Source organism: Macaca fascicularis, chromosome 11 (genome assembly GCF_037993035.2).
Source record: "Macaca fascicularis isolate 582-1 chromosome 11, T2T-MFA8v1.1".
Classification (NCBI taxonomy): Eukaryota; Metazoa; Chordata; class Mammalia; order Primates; family Cercopithecidae; genus Macaca; species Macaca fascicularis.
The window spans coordinates 54,922,203-54,934,756 of NC_088385.1; the positions used below are offsets into that span (position 1 = coordinate 54,922,203).

Genomic DNA, 12,554 nt, shown 5'->3' on the forward strand with positions numbered 1-12,554 from the left:
GGAAGACAAAGCTTCTTCTTTTTTTTTTTTTTTTAGACAAAGTCTCACTCTGTTGCCCAGGCTGCAGTGCAGTGGCATGATCTCGGCTTACTGCAACCTCCACCTCCCAGGTTCAAGCAATTCTCCTGCCTCGGCCTCCCGAGTAGCTGGGATTACACGCCTGGCTAATTTTCGTACTTTTTTTTTTTTTTTTTGAGACAGAGTCTCGCTCTGTCGCCCAGGCTGGAGTGCAGTGGCACGATCTTGGCTCACTGCAAGCTCTGCCTCCCAGGTTCACGCCATTCTCCTGCCTCAGCCTCCCGAGGAGCTGGGACTACAGGCACCCGCCACCACACCCAGCTTATTTTTTTGTATTTTTTAGTAGAGATGGGGTTTCACTGTGTTAGCCGGGATGGTCTCGATCTCCTGACCTCGTGATCCGCTCGCCTCAACCTCCCAAAGTGCTGGGATAACAGGCGTGAGCCACCGCGCCCGGCCTCAATTTTTGTATTTTTAGTAGAGACGGGGTTTCACCATGATGGCCAGGCTGGTCTCGATCTCCTGACCTCAGGAGATCCACCCACCTTGGCCTCCGAAAGTGTTGGGATTACAGGCATGAGCCATCGCGCCTGGCCACTTCCTTCCTCTTTAACAAGAGAATGTTGCACCCAGCATCACTGCTTTGGCTAGCTCTTTTTTCTTGTGTGCCCTCATGTGTGCAGCAATTGAACTGGCTAACAATTTCTGCATTCTTCCTGGTCTAGCCAAAATAATCTGGAAACTCACCATCTAGCCCAATCAAAGACATTATTATTGTATGATTCACTAACATAGTCTTCATCTTCATCCTTGGGGCTAGAGCTATAATATACTCTGTATGCTCTGGCCACATGATTGATCTCTTCTTTTGTGCCAGTCAAGCCAACCAGTTTGGGAGAAAATTCTTTCACATAATTTGCAATGGCCTTTTTTGTGTCCCTCTCTGGGTCAATGGTGATGAAAAGTTAAATTTGGCAGAGTTGGAATACTATCTCATCCACAACTTGAATCATTTTTTCTAGTTCTTCTGCAAAGATACCAGTAATGACTGAAACAAGAATAAATCAACAGCCACTGACCCAGGCAGTCTTTGTCAGTTTTAGGCTCTCCAAATGTGTTGTGAGGGAAAATGGTCCCCCAATAAAGGCTTGTTGATGCTTCACTGCTTTTTCTTCTCTAGCTTCTGTCTTTTCTATTTTGAATACTTCACTCCAGCCAGTAAACCTCCTCCCATAGCAAATGTGAATGCTAAAGACTTCCAAGAAATAGGCCTGGGCTTCAAGGGGCATGTGCAGTCTCTACAGTCCTTCTGCTCAGGTCCTGACCACCTCAAGGGTGGTTGGTGGTATCACTGCCTGAGGGGCCGGCTTCCCAGGCAGCTACCAGCGAGCCTCCAGTCATGCCACACTTCCTCTTGCATGCAGAATTGCCTTGGCAACACTCTCACTGTCTACTTGGCTGGGCCCCAAAGCTCATGTCAGCCAGGCAAGAGGCGCCAAAGTTGCCCCATACTGGTTACTTTGAAGTGTCTCTGAGAATTCAATGCACAATGAAAGTTGGTTTCAGATACATTCAACCATCCTTTCATCAAACACTTACTGAGCACCTACTTTGTTCCAGGCTTTGTGCTCAACTCTCCAGGGAAGACAGAAATGGAGAGAGACAGTCTCTTATCATCAAGGGTTGGGAGACAGATATGAACGTCCTCAGTTGCAATTAAAGATGATTATTTCAACAACGTTGTTATGTCCAAAGTCACTGTTGACAAATGGTTCTACCTTATGGTGAGCTCAAGAGAGTGAAGGAAGGGTCTGTGAAGAGACTTCTTGGGGAGAAATTTGTATGTGCTGAGTCCCCACTCTCCTCCTATCCAGAGGGAAAGGAAGTACTGATGTTGCCTGAAGAGGGGCTTCTGTGGGATCAGAGAGCTTGAAGATTGTTCCCCATAATTGTAAAACAAAAACTGCACCAATACTTACTTATAAATTAAAGAGGGCTGCAGCCACAAAGTACATGTGGCTGCATTGGGATCTGTCTGGACACCCAGATTCAGCAGGGATGACAAATGTATAAATGTTTACCTGGACCAGATGTGGGCCACATGAAGACAGCCAACTTGGGGTTATCTTTTGTCCATCCAAATGGGCTGTCTAGAGGTATGGGGGGACCCAGTGGCCAGAAGCCAGAAATGAACACAGGGGTGCTACAATCCACAGTTTGTCACAGTCAACCACTTGCACTGGTTTTGGCCAAAGGAACTCAAGTCAGATATCTCTGGTGATGGGAATCTGCAAAGAACCTTTAAAAGCACGCTTTAAGAAAAAGAGTCAGCTTTAACCATGTGCAAGACCCAGGTAGTACAGACCTACCCTACCAAGAAAGAAAAGCCTGCCCTATCTCCTTAGCTGTTTTTGTTTTTGTTTTTTGTTTTTTGAGATGAAGTCTGACTCTGTCACCAGGCTAGAATACAGTGGTGCGATCTCGGCTCACTGCAACCTCCACTTCCCAGGCTCGAGTGATTCCTCTGCCTAAGCCTCCCAAGTAGCTGGGATTACAGGCAGGCACCACAATGCCTGCCTAATTTTTGTAGTTTTAGTAGAGAAGAGGTTTCACCATCTTGGCCAGGATGACCTCGATCTCTTGACCTCATGATCCTCAAGGCCCACCTTGGCCTCCCAAAGTGCTGGGATTACAGGCCTGAGTCACCATGCCCGCCGAGACTATTTGGTTTAAAGTGACTATTACTTAAAGGATTGCCAGTTATCAAAGAGTTAATCAAAAAGTCAGGGAATCTTCCCAATTTTCTATTCAGGAGCAGGAGAAGATTATTATCCTCCAGTAAAAAATGTTTTTGTTTGTTTGTTTGTTTGTTTGAGATGGAGTCTGGCTCTGTCACCTAGATTGGAGTGCAGTGGTGCCATCTTGGCTCACTGCAACCTCTGCCTCTTAGGTTCAAGCAATTCTCGAGCCTCTGCCTCCTGAGAAGCTGGGATTACAGGTGACCGCCACCACGCCCAGCTAATTTTTTGTATTTTTAGTAGAGACAGGATTTCACCACGTTGGCCAGGTTGGTCTCGAACTCTTGACCTCAAGTCATCCACCTGCCTTGGCCTCCCGAAGTGCTAAGGTTACAGGCATGAGCCACCATGCCCAGCCAGACAAAAACATTTTTAAAGTGGAAAAAGACAAAAAATAAACTTGTATTTTGATCACATCCCATGAATCTTGCATTCACTATTCAGATTCCATCTCTGCATATTTTAGTTGGTTATTTCTGTTCTTGATGTTTTGATTACAAGTGATTCCATGAATTTTGTGTTTTAGTATGCTGTGTCTCCCATAAGACTTTTAGGTCATTATTTTTTCTTCCCTTCTCTCCTGATTCCAGTTCTGCTCTCAAGAAGTTCTCATTAGGGCCGGGCGCGGTGGCTCAAGCCTGTAATCCCAGCACTTTGGGAGGCCGAGACGGGTGGATCACGAGGTCAGGAGATCGAGACCATCCTGGCGAACACCGTGAAACCCCGTCTCTACTAAAAAATACAAAAAACTAGCCGGGCGAGGTGGTGGGCGCCTGTAGTCCCAGCTACTCGGGAGGCTGAGGCAGGAGAATGGCGTGAACCCGGGAGGCGGAGCTTGCAGTGAGCTGAGATCCGGCCACTGCACTCCAGCCCGGGCTACAGAGCGAGACTCCGTCTCAAAAAAAAAAAAAAAAAAGAAGTTCTCATTAGATGATGTTGATCAACAGTATGACTAATGTTCCTATTTTCAGACCTTGGCATAAACTTGATCTGGAAATTTGATAATGATGTTTTGCCTGTAATGATTGCTGCTATCACTGTTCAACGGTATTAGTATCCAGGCTCTGTGGGTACAGGGTATCCCAGGTTGCAGACCTGGGTGTCTTGCCCTTTGAGTCTTGCCAGTACTAAATGGCCACAGGCTTTTGAGCAACTCCTAATTGGAGTAAAAACTCCTTTATTCACTTGGCTGCCTCCATACCCTTTCCTGATTTTGAGTGGATCTTTCAGAATGACAGTGTGCTGGGGGAGAGTAATTCTGCATTACAAGCTTCTGAGTGGTAACATGAAGTCTTTCACAACAGCTTTTAAAATCTCTGGCCAGAAATTATCAAATACTCCCCTGTCTTAAAGGCCTCATCCTTCTCCATCAGGGGCTGCCTGGCTAATGATGGCAGCGTTTCCCTGACACCTTTCCTAGATAAAAGCAAGTTAAGTAAGAAGAAGGGACCCCTTTCAAATAAATTATCCATCACCAAAGAAAAAGAAACAAACCGCAAAGGAGTTCGAGATACCCTAAGAGTGAAGGAAAGAGAGGGAATCAGTCAGTGTTTACAAAATAGGGTAAAAAAATAAGATCCAAGTGTCAGACTAGTTGGCTAGTTGGAAAACAATAGCTTTCTCTCAATAATGGAATATTTTACTTTACTTTGAATTTGTTCAATTTTTAGGACTATCCCTTTTAGCATATTCCTCATATTTAGAAATAATGTAATATTATGCAAACTTCATAAAGACCAAGATTCCAGTTCTGATAGTAGCTCTAGTTACTTTACTTGTAAAAGTAAGTACTTTTATAAGTAAAAGTAAAATTACTGACTAAAGTAAGTAGTACTTTACCTGAGTCTCAGTTGTACAATGGGATGAGAGTATTAACACCTACTCCAAAAGTTAATTTCATAAAACCTAGTCCACATTTGTGAAAAGTGGTTTTGTAAACTACATAAATGTTGACACGTCATCTTTATAGGATTTTATATTTGTTCAAGGAGGTTACCAAATGTCTCATCCTTCCAGTTACATTGTGGCACCTTTGAAAGAGCAGAGATTTAGATTTCTTATACTCATCTCTTTTGTCATAGCACAGTTCTAAACACAAAATAGTTATTTAATAAATACAATGGAATTGAACTAAAGTGAACAGATCTCCCAAAAATGGGAATAGTGGAGTGCCTCTATGTCCTAGTCCCTGACATAGAAAAATTGAAAAGGAAGCTTTGGAACTAGAGCAAAGAAAAAGAAAGTTCAGAGGAAACATAATGTAAGTCTCATGAAACCTTTCATATGCTTAAACCTTGTACTAGAGAAAGTAATTCAGCAAAGAAAAGAACAGTATTAATGTGCAGCAGGGATACTCTCCCAAGACATGCCATCAGGATTAAACAAGGATTTCTTTCAGAAACTGCTCAGAGGCAGACATGCGCTCAATAGCCAAACCCTACTCTCTCTCTCTCTTTTTTTTTTTCCTTTTAACTTTCCCCAGGGCTTGGGAAATTTTATGAATTTTCTATTTTTAGAAAATTAGCTTTTAATCAATATTTTATTATTATTTTTGGTCACATAGTTCTACTAATATTTTCCACTATCAGAGCAATTATAAAACATTTTTAGTCTTCATAGAGAAAAATTGCCTGAAGGATTTTGGAAAAAAAAGTACAGTAAAAATACATATAACAATTTTAATGATAATACAGAAATTGTATATACATGATACTATTTTTCCAAGAATGTAGGCATTTATAGCTAAATTACCTAGCAAATCCAGACTGAAGTGGACAAACTCTGGCAGGACAGTTAACGTCACCCAGGGGAGGGAAATTACAGAGGAAATGACTACTTGCTTGGTACAATTGGGTGGTCCAGACTAATCTGGAGAGTCCTACAAGCAAGACAAAGAGAAAAGAAAGGAAAAGAGAAAAGATCTGGTTCTCTGAATCCATTTGAGAAGCAAATTACAGTCGATGTCAGAATTTTCTGCTCACCTGGGCCTATGCTATTTCTAATGGGAGTGTGTCTCCCCCTGGAGGGCAAGTAGAGCATTTGCTCCTTCTTGCTTCTTGCCCAAAGTTGAATGATTCGTTTTTGGTTCATCCATTGAGTCTTTGATTATATCATTAATTGGTTGACTGATTCATCCATTAATCCAACAAATACTTATTAAATTTTGTCACTGTGACGTTTGTTGTGATAGACACTAAAGATCCAGCCAGCTGAGATCAACAGAAATATGGTCCTAATCACCAGAAAAATTACAGTTTGATGTGAGAAACAAATATTAGATAGTTACCTCAATGCCTAAATAATCACAATAGTGATGACTTCTATAAAGGAAAAGTGCAATGAACTGAATATTTATGTCATCTCAAAATTCATATGTTGAGATCCTAACCCCCCCAACGTGATAGTATTAAGAAGTGAGGCCTTCAAGAGGTTATTAGGTCATAGGGGCACAGCCCTCGTGATGAGACTAGTGCCTTTCTAAAAGAGGGACCTCTGCCCCTTCCACCATATGAGGACACAGTAAGAAAGAGCAAATGGGGCCTCATCAGACACCAACATTGGGATTTCTTGGACTTCCCAGCCTCCAGAGCTGTGAGAAATTAATTTTTGTTGTTCACAAGGCACCCAGTTTACAGTACTTTTGTTATAGTGCCCACATAAACAAAGATAAATAGTAGGGAGGGTAATAGGACAATTCAATAGAGGACCTAATTCAGGCTGGGAGGCCAAGAAAAGCTTCCCTAAGCATAGACCTGGAAGATGGGTAGAAACAACCAGGTCAAAGGTGTGGAGGAAGTGTGGGGAGTGGGAGGGGGCTGGCCAATGGAGCAGGGTCAGGATATTCAAAGACCCTGAGGAGGAAAGAGTTGAGGAAGCTGGAAGACAAGGAAGAGGCGAGAATGAGAAAGAGACAAGAACCCGGAAAGGTAGGGAGGCTCCAGATCAGGTGTGGTCTTGGGGGACATGTTAAGGATTCTGAACTGTATCCCAAGAGAACAAGAAGTCTATCAACAGGTTTTATTCAAGTGACATGACCCCATGTGTGTTTTTAAAGGACCACTTTGACTTTTTGAAGAAGAATGGATTATAGTGGACCCATGGCAAGGATTAAAATAGAGAAAACAGCAGCCTAAGTGATCTGGACAAAAAGTCAAGCAGGCTTAGATTTGAGTGGTGGCCATAGAAAGGGAGAGAAGGGGGTGAATGTGAAATATTTTAATGTTAGAATTGATAGAACTTGGTGATTGGTTACAAGCTGGAGATGAGGGGTACTGTGGTCAAGAAAGACTCCTAGGCTGGGCACGGTGGCTCACACTTGTAATCCCACCACATTGTGAGGCTGAGGTGGGTGGATCATTTGAGGTCAGGAGTTCAAGACCAGCCTGGCCAATATGGTGAAACTCCACCTCTATTAAAAATACAAACATAGCCAGAGGTGATGATGGGTGCCTGTAATCCCATCTACTCAGGAGGCTGAGGAAGGAGAATCACTTGTACCCAGGAGGTGGATGTTGTAGTGAGCTGAGATGGTGCCACTGCACTTCAGCCTGGGTGACAGAGAGAAGAGAGACTCTGTCTCAAAAAGCAAGCAAGCAAACAAACAAACAACCTATGTATCTCTCTCTCTCTCTCTTTCTTTCCTTTTTGTTTTTGTTTTTGTTTTTGTTTTGAGATGGAGTCTTGCTCTGTTACCCAGGCTGGAGTGCAGTGGCGCCATCTCAGTTCACTGCAATGTCTGCCTCCTGGGTTCAAGCAATTCTCCTGCCTCAGCCTCCCTAGTAGCTGGGATTACAGGTGCATGCCATCTTGCCCAGCTAATTTTTGTAGTTTTAGTAGACACAGGGTTTTGCCATGTTGGCCAGGCTAGTCTTGAACACCTGACCTCAGGTGATCCACCCACCTCAGCCTCCCAAAGTGCTGAGATTACAGGCATGAACCACCATGCCCAGCATATATCTTTCTAAAAGTATCCAAGATTGTTTAAAATTATATTCTTTGAAGACCTCTTATCCCAACTCAAAAAATTTTAATGACATAAATATAACATTGAAACCAAAACCTGATACAGATTATACAAAAGAGATAATTACAAACCAATATCATTTATGAATATCATAGGCAGAAATGCTAAAAAATTAGCAAATTGAATCAGACAGCACAGTATGTCATGGCAAAGTAGAAACTGTTTTGTGAATGTAAAGATTGTCCAATGTTAGGAAATTCATTAATATAACTAATATTATTATATCTAAGAAGGAAAATCCTGTAATTATCTTCCTAGGGTTGAAAAAGCATTTGAAAAAATTAAAGTTGCATTTCCTATAAAAGTAAATTATAAAAGAGGGGTGGAAGATAATTATTTTAACATCATAAACCATCTTGTTTATCATCATCTTACTATTTTCATAGGAAAACACTGGAGGCATTCCTGGTAATGTCTGAAACAAGGCAAGGATACCCACCATCACTATAACATTAACATAATGTTGGAGGTATTTGTCAACGCATTTTTACAAAAGAAACCTATTGGATGTGTGAAAACTGTTGATGATATAGCTATATCTAGATAACAAAAGCAAATCAATGAATAAACTACACACACAAAAAGTTGAATTTATATGGTAGCACAATATAAAAGCAATATACAGAAGACAACAGGCTTCATACATAAGATACAAGGATGAATCAGTTAGAAAATAATATGGAATCAAGAGCCAATTGGTAATAGCAACCATAATTACAAAACTCCTAGGTATAAAGGTAAAAAGAAATATGTAAAGCCTATGAGGAAAACTGTTAATATAATAGCTTCAAAGACATAAAATAGATCTGAAAAAATGAAAGACATTCTAAGTGAATTTGTAAATTTAACATGATTCCAACAAAAAAGTCAAGGATTTTTTGGTTTCACTTTGTTTTTTAGTTATACAAATTGATTCTTAAGTTCATATGGAAGAAATAAACAAGAATATCCAAGAAAGTCCTGAAAGGAAGAGCAATGAGGAGGGGCCAGGCTTATTAGACATTTGAGATATTATAAAACCTTCATAATCAAACTAGTATAAAGCTGGTGCCTATAGACAGACACACTAATGGAACATAGTAGAAAGTCTAGGCATCAATCCAAGTACATATAAAAATTTAATGTATGTTAGACATTATAAAACAATGTGAAAAATGGACTTTAAAAATATATGCTGTTGAGACAACTGGGTACCATGTGGAAAAAGGTAACATTGGATCCATTGCTTATACTGCACATCCAAGAAAAACTTCACGTGGCTTGGTTAGCTAAACATGACTACATGGAAACTCTACAAGTTCTAGAAGAAAGCATGTGTAGATTTCCGTGTAATCTACCTACGCAACCCTGGGAATCGTGGGCAAAGCATTTCTATGTCTCAAAACCCAGAATCAATAAAAGACCAGTCAATTCTATTACATATACATGTATGTATTTTTTAAAGTTGTTTTACAAAATTTCGCAGTGATTTCTGGGGTGGAGGGCGGCGGGGAAGGCGGTGTTAAGAGCCATCGGGGCTGTGGCCCAGTTGGCCCGCGGAGGTGCAGACAGGGTGAGCGGGCCCTCACTGGGGCAGCTGGAGGAGCACAGTCTGCTCCACTGGCAGGTAGATTATGTTCCCAGAGCATGAGAGCTGTTACGCTCCGCAGCTTCCACCTTGCGCAGCTCAGGCCGTCTCCTGCGGTGGCCAATGAGTTGGCAATCAGCTCGGCTGCCTTGGAATCGCCCTCAGCAGAGATGATAGCTGCCTTTTTCTGCTGCTGGGCCTTTTCCACCACAAATCTGGCCCTCTCTGTTTCCTGATGAGCCACCTGTTTGGCTTCCAACCCTTCTGTGAATTCCTTCCTGAAGGTCAGATGTGTCAAGGACACGTCGTGCAGGATGAGCCCAAAGGTGGCTGCTTGCTCCATAAGGTAGTTACTCACCTGCCTGGAGACCAACTCTCTCTAGGTGATTACTTCTCCAGCATCAAAGCCAGCCACCACTGACTTGAGGATCTCTGTCGTGATAGACAGCAGCACACTCTCATCATAGTCCTCTCCAATGCTGGTGAAGATGCAGGAAGCTGGCTAGCGACGGGCCGGAAGAGGATAGGCAGTGTGATGTTGACATTCTGTAAATCTTTGCTACCAGTGATGTCTGGTACATGACGTGGTGGAGAAAGGCAGTCAAAGATAATCGGTTTCTGTACCCATGGGATGAGAAAGTGAGTCCCTTCCCCTACCACAATGTCCTGTACTCCACGGAATCGGTCAAAGATGACAGCTCTGTGCCCAGCATCCATATTATGTAAGGCAGAGTTCACTAGGCCTCCTGCAACAGCTAAGGCCAGGCCATACTTGCTGATGGACTCAAACACTTTGGCTGCCATGTTTTCTTCTGCTGGACCCTCTCACACCTGCTTCCACTCTGATCTACACATGAATTCTCCAGCCACCAAATTCTATTACATATTTTTTTTTAAAAAAAAATGTATGGCCCAAATACCATAAGCAAAGCCAAAGACAAATGAGTCACTGCACAAAACAACTGCAATTTTTACCACAGAATAAAAAGTAATCTCCCTAATATGCAAGAGCTCTGAGAAATAAAACAACACAGATCCAGTAGAAAAATGAGCCCAAGACGTGAACAGATAGAAATAATTTATGCAAGTGGCCCTTAAAATAGTAAAACATGCACAACTTACTCAAAAAAGAAAGGCAAATTACATTACATTGAAACAGCATTTCTTATTGTGTTGGCAAAAATTCAAAAGTTTGAGAGTACATTTTATTGCTAAAGCTATAGGGAAAAGAGACACAGTGATATGCTACTGGTAGAAGTATAGAGTGATACAGTCCTTAAGGAGGGAAATTTAGTACGATCTAGCAACATTGCAAATGGATTAATTTGTCCTTTAACCCAGCAATGATATTTTTGGGGACTCTACACTAAAAGTACTTCTGTACAAATTTGAAATATTATAAACACAAGGTTAGTATTCATTGTGGTATTTGAGTGACAAAAGTCTAGAAACTCCCCAAATATCCATCAATAGGGGAGCAGTTGAGTGGTTAAATAAACTGTAGTATATAGTGGAGTACTATGAACCCATAAACATGAGGTATATCTGTATGTGTTGCTCTAGAATGATAGCCATAATATTTTATGAGAAGCTACTTTAGTGCAAAATGAAACATTGGAAAGAAAAAAGCAATAAAAGACTAGTAAATATAAAACTAATAAAAGTGGTTATCTACACAGAGTAGGGAAGGAAAACGGATGAAAATGGAAGGGAGAAGCCAGCACGGTGGCTCATGCCTGTAATCCCAACACTTTGGGAGGCCAAAGTGAGCGGATCACCTGAAGTCAGGAGATCGAGACAAACCTGGCCAACATGGTGAAATCCCACCTTTACTAAAAATACAAAATTAGCTGAACATGTTGGTGCACGCCTGTAATCCCAGATACTTGGGAGGCTGAGGCAGGAGAATCACTTGATCCTGGGAGGTGGAGGTTGCAATGAGCTGAGATTGCACCACTGCACTCTCGCCTGGGCAACAAAGTGAGACTCCATCACAAAAAAAAAAAAAAAAGGAATGTAAAGGAGATACAGCTGAGTATACCTTTTTATGTAGTTTCAACTTTAGAATCATATAATCATTTAATATATTCAAAAATTAAGTTAAACCAAAAAGAGAAAAAAGAACAATCCCTAAAACTGAAGCAAGTGAAATAAAGCTGTTTACAAGGTTGATAACATAACCAAAAAGAAAGATTTATTTCAAATGAGTTTTAAACACAAGACTTTGTCTTTTCTTAGTGAAATATATTCTAGGATCAACACAAACTACAAAGAACTCTTAAGTTTCATTCTGTAATTTTATTATTCTAATAGTGGTATTGTAAAACTATTTTGTGTATTTTATAAGATAAAGCAAGTTTAGTGTAAGAAGCAATAAAAATGTGAAATCAAATAAGTAAACATCTAGTGTTTAAACTGCAAGCTACAAGTGTTCTGAAGATGCCAATAATCTCACTGAAGACTATGGACAAGCTGAACAACTTGGATCTGTGGATAAATCTCTGAGCTGGAAAACACAAAAGACTATTCTTCAGTGGACCAAACAAGATGACTCCTCAGACAATGTCTGTGAAGCTGATGTCATACGGCACACCCTGACGCTGAATATATAAGGCCTTAATTTTAATCTAAAATGCAACCACTCTCTGAGCATCCAGATTTTCAGCTATTCAAGATTCAGAAAACAAAAAGTTATTTCTGGAAATATTTTAGGAAGTCAAATCATTTCTTTTGTATTTTGATGGAATTCTTTTTTTTTTTCTTTTCTTTTTTTGAAATGGAGTCTCGCTCTGTTGCCCAGGCTAGAGTGCAGTGGCATGATCTTGGCTCACTGCAAGGTCTGCCTCCCAGGTTCATGCCATTCTCCTGCCTCAGCCTCCTGAGTAGCTGGGACTACAGGTGCCCACCACCACGCCCGGCTAATTTTTTGTATTTTTTAGTAGAGATGGTGTTTCACCATGTTAGTCAGGATGGTCTCAATCTCCTGACCTCGTGATCCGTCCGCCTTGGCCTCCCAAAGTGCTGGGATTACAGGCGTGAGCTGCCGCGCCCGGCCAATGGAATTCTTTTTAAAATGTTTTTGGCTTGAGATGGAAAAAGCAGCAAAGTAACTAAAGACAGATTTTAGGCTGCATTATAGAAGTGTTTC

The 12,554-nt window shown here is 41.3% G+C and overlaps 2 pseudogenes; both read right to left on the reverse strand.

The window, feature by feature from the left end:
- Positions 1-496: 496 nt before the first annotated feature.
- LOC102115760 (protein SCO1 homolog, mitochondrial-like) lies at positions 497-9,351 on the reverse strand (annotated as a pseudogene).
- A 52-nt stretch (positions 9,352-9,403) lies between these two features.
- LOC102135793 (prohibitin 1 pseudogene) lies at positions 9,404-10,261 on the reverse strand (annotated as a pseudogene).
- Between the last annotated feature and the right edge of the window lie 2,293 nt (positions 10,262-12,554).